This window comes from Silurus meridionalis, chromosome 1, assembly GCF_014805685.1.
Source record: "Silurus meridionalis isolate SWU-2019-XX chromosome 1, ASM1480568v1, whole genome shotgun sequence".
NCBI classification, from domain to species: Eukaryota; Metazoa; Chordata; class Actinopteri; order Siluriformes; family Siluridae; genus Silurus; species Silurus meridionalis.
Window position 1 is genome coordinate 34,565,520 of NC_060884.1, and position 9,042 is coordinate 34,574,561.

Consider the following 9,042-nt stretch of genomic DNA (forward strand, 5'->3'; position numbering starts at 1 on the left):
TTAGTTTGGGCAAACATGTATACTTAACCCTCATTCTGAACACTGGCATCCCACAGGGCTGTGTTCTGAGCCCACTACCCTACTCCCTGTTCATCCCTGTTCACCCACGACTGTGCTCCTCTGCATAACTCCAACATCTTCATTAAGTATGGAGATTACACCACCGTGGTCGACCAGATCAGCAACAATGACAAATCGGCCTACAGGGAAGAGATGCGAAGCCTGACAGCATGGTGTGCCACTAACAACCTGACCCTCAACACTAAATCAAATCAAATCAAATCAAATTTTATTTGTCACATACACATACATACAGGGTACGACATGCAGTGAAATGCTTATTACGACTGTCCGGCATTAGGGAATAAAATGGGGTGAAAAGGAGAATAAAAATGAAAAATATAAAAACAAAGAAAAAGAAGGCAGATAAATAAAGTATAAAAACTATATAAAAAAGAATATATGAGGATATAAAGATATATACAGTGGAACCCGGTTATGTCGATGTCCTAGGGGGTCGCCAAAAAGCATCGAGGTAACCGATGATCGAGATAAACGAAAATCAAAATGGCGGCAGTATATTAACGTGCTTGAAATGTCTTTATGTACATGATGTGCGTTATTAAATGAGAATGTGCATGCACGTGTTTTTGAAGGGCTTTTTACACAACAATGTTGCCGCGATTTGTTTGATGAAGGCATGCTATAAAAATACATACAGTACATGTTTATCTGTCAGGAATCCACCTGCCACGCCCCCTTCGGCCCCCTTCGGCCGTGGCACCACACATGGTGCTCGTTTAGCATCATCACCAGCTCCTATTTAAACTTCCACACTCTCACTGTCCGTTATTGTTGGTATATGTTGGTTCACGGCGGTCGTTGTTATCGCTCATGCGTATCCCGGTATGTGTCTTCCCACCGGCACTCTCTCAACGGCTGCGCTTTTCTTCCCAAAGCGCACCGCGGATCCCCCCCGATCCTGCCGGTGTTCATTCTATGATTTTGGATGGTCATCACACGTTCCGCGCCGCCAAGCGGCTTTCGCCTCCGTTCATCGCATAACATTTAACAACAAAAGGCATATGTGCACTAACTAACAGCAGAGATTCACCAGTATACAACACCTGTAGCAGCTGTAAGCCTTGATTTTTCCGCCACTTCCGCGAGTTCTTTTGCGGCTGCACCGAGATAACCGACGTTAAATGGCAAATTTTTCTCCCCTTGTGCTCGAGATATTAGGGTTCGGCGTAACCGATAAAAAATGCTTAGAAAAAGCGAGAATTTGGCGGTTCCACTTCAAAAACGTGGACTTAATAGGGTTGTCGAGTTAACCGAGGGCGAGATAACCGGGTTCCACTGTGTGTATATATATATATATATATATATATATATATATATATATATATATATATATATATATATATACAAAGAAAATGTAAACAACAGTAAACAAGTTAAGCATGGTTTTTGATTGTCCATAAAGTGTCCGTGTGCGGTCTGGTGTGGTGTAAAGTGTCCATAAGTGTCCGTGTGCAGTAAGGTGTGGTGTAAAGTGTCCTTGTGCGGAATTGTGTGGTATAAAAAATATGAAATGTAAAGTTCACTGTGCTGTGCAAGTCCAGTGTCTTAAGTGTCGTAGCACGAAAAGTGAGATATGTGCAGGGAAAAAAGGTCTGATGATGGAGAGAGTTGGCCAGTTTTTTAGATCCTGGGTGTCTCCTGGTTTAAACTCCGAATGGCCTGCGGGAAGAAGCTCCTCCTTATTCTCTCTGTGTTCGCTTTCAGGGAGCGAAAGCGTCAAGTCAAGTCAAGTCAAGTTTATTTGTATAGCGCTTTTCACAACAGACATTGTCTCAAAGCAGCTTTACACAAATCAACAGTGATGGTGAATGGTGTGCATTTGTCTCTGATGAGCAAGCCGTGGCGACTGTGGCAAGGAAAAACTCCCTTAGATGTTATGAGGAAGAAACCTTGAGAGGAACCAGACTCAAAAGGGGAACCCATCCTCATCTGGGTGACATCAAGAGTTTGATCATAAATCTTTCAACAATACAGAACACTGGAGAGTGAGAACTAACGATTACTGGAGTATAAGATTATAAGTAATGTTCTTTCTGCAGTCTTAAACAGTCTATATGGTTAGTAGCTCCGAGTTTTATAAGCTCAGCATTTGTGATCACCACAGATCCAGCATCAGCTTCTCCATGCCAGAGCCTTTAAACACTCCAGGAGGTCCAATGTCAAAACTCCACACATGTAGCGGGATCCAAATGGCACTGGTACGTCTCTAGATGGTTCAGGATGTTTGTGAGTTCGGCATCTACTTCTTTAAAGGTCCGTAATCATCACGAGGTGGGAGGTGACTGAGCTGGAGCAACCTCAGGATGCCTCGGGATGGGGAGAGAAAGAGAAGCAGTGGAGAGGAATTAGCGTAGCTGCTGTTCATGATATTAACAGCACAAGTTGATAATGTGCATGTGATCAGATGTTCTGGAGCACAAGGTTATGATGTGATGTGTGTTATGTGTAGGCTTTGCTAAAAGATACGTTTTAATCTACACTTAAATTGGGTGAGTGTGTCTGAGCCCGAACACTGTCAGGAGACTATTCCAGAGTTTAGGAGCTAAATGTGAAAATGCTCTACCACCTTTAGTGGACTTTGCTATTCTAGGAACTACTAGAAGCCCAGAGTTTTGAGATCTCAGGAGCGTGGCGGATTGTAGCGTGTTAAAAGACTGGATAGATACACGGAGCCAAACCATTTAGTGCTTTATAAGTGAGAAGTAATAGTTTGTAGTCTATTCGAAACTTAACAGGAAGCCAATGTAGGGACGATAAGATCGGGGTTATGTGATCATATTTTTTTGACCTTGTAAGAACTCTGGCTGCTGCATTCTGGACTAACTGAAGCTTGTTTATTAATGAAGCAGGACATCCACCTAGTAACGCATTACAGTAGTCTATTCTGGAGGTCATAAACGCATGGACGAGCTTCTCTGCATCGGATATAGACAACATATTTCTTAGCTTAGAAATATTTCTAAGGTGAAAGAAGGCTGTTTTGTAACCTGATTGATGTGATTTTTGAAAGACAAGTCGCTGTCTAAAATAACACCCAGGTCTTTTACCGTTGAACTAGTGGTTACAGAACATCCGTCTAAATGCAGGTTGAGATGCTGGAGCGTCTGTATACCAGTTTTTGGGCCGATGAGCAAAATCTCAGTCTTATCAGAATTTAAAAGTAGAAAGTTATGGGTCATCCAATCTCTTAGTTCCTTAACACACTCAGTCATCCGGGTTAATTGAGCTGTATCGCCTGGTTTAGATGAAATATATAGCTGAGTATCATCAGCATAACAATGGAAGCTAATTCCATGCCTTCTAATAATATTTCCTAACGGAAGCATGTATATTGTGAAGAGCAGGGGTCCTAGAACTGAACCTTGCGCACGCCATAATTTACTTGCATTAGCCTGGATAGCTCTCCATTCAAATCTACGAAATGGTAACGATCGGACAGGTAGGATTTAAACCAGCTTAATGCCTGTCCCTGAATGCCGATGTAATTTTGTAAGCGATCTAGGAGGAGATCATGGTCTATAGTGTCGAATGCAGCACTAAGATCTAGTAAAACCAACAGCGAGATGAAGCCTTGGTCTGAAGCTAAAAACAGGTCATTAGTTATTTTAACTAGAGCAGTTTCTGTGCTATGATGGGGCCTAAAACCTGACTGAAATTCTTCAAAGATATTGTTCTCTTGCAGGTAGGAACATAACTGTGCAGCGACAATCTTTTCTAAAATCTTAGACATAAATGGGAGATTTGAAATTGGTCTGTAATTTGATAACGTGTTTGGATCCAGATTAGGTTTTTAATGAGGGGCTTAATAACTGCTAACTTGAGGGATTTAGGGACGTGACCTAAAGATAGTGAGGAGTTAATAATATTTAGAAGAGGCTCACCAGTTGTATATAACACTTCCTTCAGTAATTTAGTAGGAATTGGATCTAACTGACATGTTGTCGATTTAGCTTTGGCAATAACATTATACAGCTCTTCCTGTCCTATACATGTAAAACAGTGGAGTTGTGGAGTTGAAGGTAACACTGTCTCAGGAGATGCTGTAAGAGGTTGAACTGCCACAATTGTTTTTCTAATGTTATCTATTTTTTCAGTGAAGAAAATCATAAAGTCCTCACTACTAAACTGTGATGGAACACAATTTTCAGAGCCCTGATTTGTAGTTAGTTTAGCTACTGTACTGAAAAGGAACCTGGGATTGTTTTTGTTGTTTTCTATAAGTTTGCTCAGGTGTTCAGCTCTAGCAGCTTTTAGCGCCCGTCTGTAGCTGAGCATACTGTCTTTATACGCGATTCTAAATACCTCCAATTTAGTTTTCCTCCATTTTCTCTCCAGATTACGTGCTGTTCTCTTGAGGGCATGCGTATGACTATTATACCAAGATGCAGGTGCTTGTTCTCTAACCTTTTTTAACCGGATAGGGGCAACGGTGTCTAATGTGCTAGTGAGGATAAGGTCTATGTTCTTAGTTATCTCATCAAGATTAATAGTAGTTATGGGTTTAGTGAGAAATTGAGATAAATCAGGCAGGTTATTTACGAATCTGTCCTTAGTGGTTGGAACAATAGTCCTACCAGGTCGATAACGTGGTGCAACACGGCTAATCTGCTCTACCGGTAGTGTGTACAGTATGAGGTAATGGTCTGTGATGTCATCACTCTGAGGTAAAATATCTATATCAGTGACGTCTGCTCCGTGGGATATTATTAAGTCTAGTGTGTGGTTAAAGCGATGAGTTGGTCTGGTGACGTTTTGTTTAACCCCAAAAGAGTTTAATAAGTCAACAAATGATAATCCTAGAGCATCGTTTACATCATCTACATGAATATTAAAATCTCCTACAAGCAGCACTTTATCAAAATTGATCAAGAGATCTGATAGAAAACAAGCGTTTCCTGGAACGCAAAAAAAAGAAAAGAGTCCATTGTTGGGATGGCTGAGGTCCTTCACAATCTTCCTGGTTCTGGTCCGGCATCACGTGCTGTAGATGTCCTGTAGGTTAGGGAGCTCGGTGTGGATGGTACGTTCAGCTGAACGCACCACCCTCTGGAGGGCTCGCCTGTCCTGCATGGTGCTGTTCCCAAAGTGATGCTACCCGTCAGAACACTCTCAATGGTGCAGGAGTAGAAAGTCTTTAGCACCTGAGAGGGTAGTTTAAAGTCCCTTAAGCATCTCAGATTGTACAGACGCTGCCGGGCCTTCTTGATGTTTAGCGGTTGGTATGACCGCTCCTGCTTCGTGCTGAAGTCCACAATCAACTCCTTAGTCTTGCTGACGTTCAGGAGAAGGTTGTTCACCTGGCACCATCTCTCCAGGTTTTTAACCTCCTGTAGGTAGGCCGTCTTGTCGTTGTTGGGATCCGGCCCACCACAACAGTGTCGTCAGCAAACTTGATGATGGTGGTGGAGTTGGAAGTGGCCACACAGTCATACATGTACAGTGAGTACAGCAGGGGGCTCAGAACACAACCCTGGGGAGCTCCAGTGCTGAGGGTGAGGGTGGATGAAGTGTGTTTTCCCACCCATACGGCTTGTGGTCGGTTAGTCAGGAAGTTAGAGATCAATTGACACAGCGGCTGGCTGAGTCCCAGGACCTCCAACTTAGAGGTGAGTGTGGAGGAAATTATAGTGTTAAATGCTGAACTGTAGTCCACAAACACCATCTTTGTGTAATTCCTGTTTCTTTGGTCCATGTGGCTGATTGTAGTGTGGAGAAGATGTGCAATGGCGTCCTCAGTCGAACGGTTCTGACGGTACGCAAACTGTAGTGGGTCCAGTGTGTCCGGTAGTGAGGCAGTGATGAAGTCTCTGACCAGTCTCTCAAAGCACTTCATCACTACTGAGGTCAGACCTACAGGGCGGTAGTCGTTAAGGCAGGCGGGCTGGGGTTTCTTCGGGACAGGAACAATGGTGGACTGTTTGAAACATGAGGGGACAACAGATTGTTCCAGTGAGAGGTTGAATATCTCAGTGAACACCGGTGCTAGCTAGTCAGTGCAGGCTTTCAGAACCCGACCTGTAAAGCCATCTGGTCCTGCTTCCTTCCTGGTATTCACTCTCTTGAATGCCCTCCTCACGTCATGCTCCGAGATGGTGAATGTGTTTACCTCTCCGGCTCTCTCGGCGTGCATGCTGGCTGTGCCGCTAGCACTGCTAGCATCGCTAGCATGGTTAGCTGCATCCTCGAAACGAGCATAAAAGGTGTTTAGCTCGTCTGCCAAAGAAGCGTCCACATCCACCATTCTGGAAGATGGTGTTCTATAGTCCATTATTGTCCTTAGTCCCTGCCACAGGCTCCTATTGCCACCTTGTTGGAACTGTGACTCTAGTTTTCCCCCGTAGCGCCGCTTTGCATCCTTCACTGCTCTGCGAACACTGTAAGATGCAGCCTTGTATTCATCCATGTCCCCTGTGGTGAGCCCCGTGTTGTAGGCAGCGGAGTGGGATCTCAGAGCATCGCGGATGGTTTTATCCACCCACGGCTTCTGGTTGGGAAACGTTCTGATAGTGGTTTCTTGCAGGTCAGTCTCACCCCACATCGTCACATATCGACGTTGCCTCGGATGGCGTAGACATCCGACATAGAAGGAAGTCCCTTTGCGTCGCTTTTCAACGTAGATGGCCGTCCTATACACTTAAGCACTTATTATTTATAATAAATACTATTTATATCAATAAACACTTATTATTTATAATAATAAGTGTATCGGATTATTTATACTATATTTAATAAATAATAATAATGTAACGAAATGTCCACTACATTCATTGGTTGTCCCCCGGCCCAAACCCTAACCCTAATCCGAAGATGAGGGATTTGCATTGAAGTGTATAGGACATCCATCTACGTTGAAAAGTGACACGAGATTTGCATTGAAGTGTATAGGTTGGGCATCTACATTGAAAAGCGACGCAAAGGGGCTCCCTTCTGCGTCGGATGTCTACGCCATCCGAGGCACGTCGATATATGACGATGTAGGGTGAGACTGTGTAGTTTTTTGCAACGTATCATCGGCTAGTTTCCCGATGAATCCCACAACCGCTTCCGTAAACATGTTGACATCATCAGAGCTGCGCCGGAACATGTCCCAGTCTGCATCATCCAAAGCGTCCTGCAGAGCGGCCACCGATTTGTCAGCCCAGCGCGCAACCTCCCTCTGAACCGGAGCTTCCTGTTTCAGCCTTTGTTTGTGAACAGGCATGAGGAAGATGGCGGCATGGTCCGATTTCCCAAACGGTGGACGTGGTTGTGCCTTGTAGCTGTTTTTGAATGTTGTATAGCAGTGGTCCAGTGTTCTTTCACCCCTGGTGGGGCAGGTGATAAACCTCCTCCTTGGTCTTCCTCTTTTCCTCCTTAATGGTGGCTCCATCCTCAGCATTCTCCTACTGATATACCCCATGTCCCTCCTCTGCACAGGTCCAAACCATTTCAATCACACCCCCCTTTGCTTGTCTCCAAACATCCTACATGCACTGCGCCTGTAATAAACGAATTTTTAATCCTGTCCATCCTTGTCACTTCCAATGAAAATGTATGAATTTCTCATTCGTGATCCATGTATTTAATTTGGCACGTTTTATGCTGGATACTCTTCCTAACGCAACCCTCCCCGTTTATCTTGGCTTGGGACCTGCACTAAGAGTGCACTAGCTTGTTTTCCAAAAAGAACTTAAAATTTTGATTGGTCTGACCACAGAACAGTTTTCCATTTTGCCACAGTCCATTTTAAATGAGCCTTGGCCCTGAGAAAATGCCTGAACTTCTGAATCATGTTTAGATATTGCTTCGTTTTTTTTTGGTGGATTTTGTTCATCGATTATGTTTTCTGAGTTTTAAGTTTTCCTGAGCCCATGTTGTGTCCATTATTCTATTGTGAATAAAATATAAGTTTATGAGATTTGTAAATTATTGCATTCCTTTTTTATTCACAATTTGTAGTGTCCCAACTTTTTTGGAATCAGGTGTGTATTTACACAATTCAAATCAAATTAAATCAAATCAAATTTTATTCATCACATACACATACATACAGGGTACGACATGCAGTGAAATGCTTTATACGACGGTCCGGCATGAGGGGAATAGGGTGGGGAGAAAGAAAAAAGCAGATAAATAAAGTATAAAGTATAAAAAAACTATATAAAATTGTTATTCTTTGAACTCCTGGTAGATCCCAAACTGCATTGCGTTGCTGTGTACCTGTACTATACAATGACAATAAAGTTGTATCTCTCTATCTATGTCTGTATTTTGAGAGTCAAAAACAGCTGGAACCAAATTCCTTGCAAACACACTTGGCCAATAAACCTTGTTCTGATTCTGATTCAAATAAAATTCAATTCAATTTTTATTGAACTTTAAACACTGAACATAATAATGTGGTGCTAAAAATGAATAAGATGTTCTTTATAAGTGTAAGTTTAGTGTATGTGTAACTAATCAAATCTTCTATAAACATCATGATAATACATGATACTACAGTCATTAAACCCCTGTTTTAAAAATCCCAGACATCGATCCCTGTCAGCTCTCTAACTGTAGGTCAATACCGAACCTTCGCTATATCTTCAAGCTTAAAAAAAAAAGAAAAAAAAAATACATTGTAGCACCGCATTTATGCTTATTCTTACAGAAATAAGAATACTGAAATATATCAGTCAGGATTTTTCATTTCAGAAATTAGATGCAAGAATCCTTATTAAAACTATAAGAGATAACACATGAACAGTATGTTATCTACAGGGCAGGTTCTTTGTTGGTACCTTGCGATAGATAGATAGATAGATAGATAGATAGATATTAGTTTAACCAACCAGGAGGCGGGTTCTGCAAAGGAGGCGGAGACCAGTTTCCAGATCCTGGTTGAGCTTCTCAGTTTGTCTGTTTGTCTGGGGTCGAATCCAGATGAGACTGGTCGAGATGCCCAGAAGATGGCAGAACTTTCTCCAAAACTGAGCC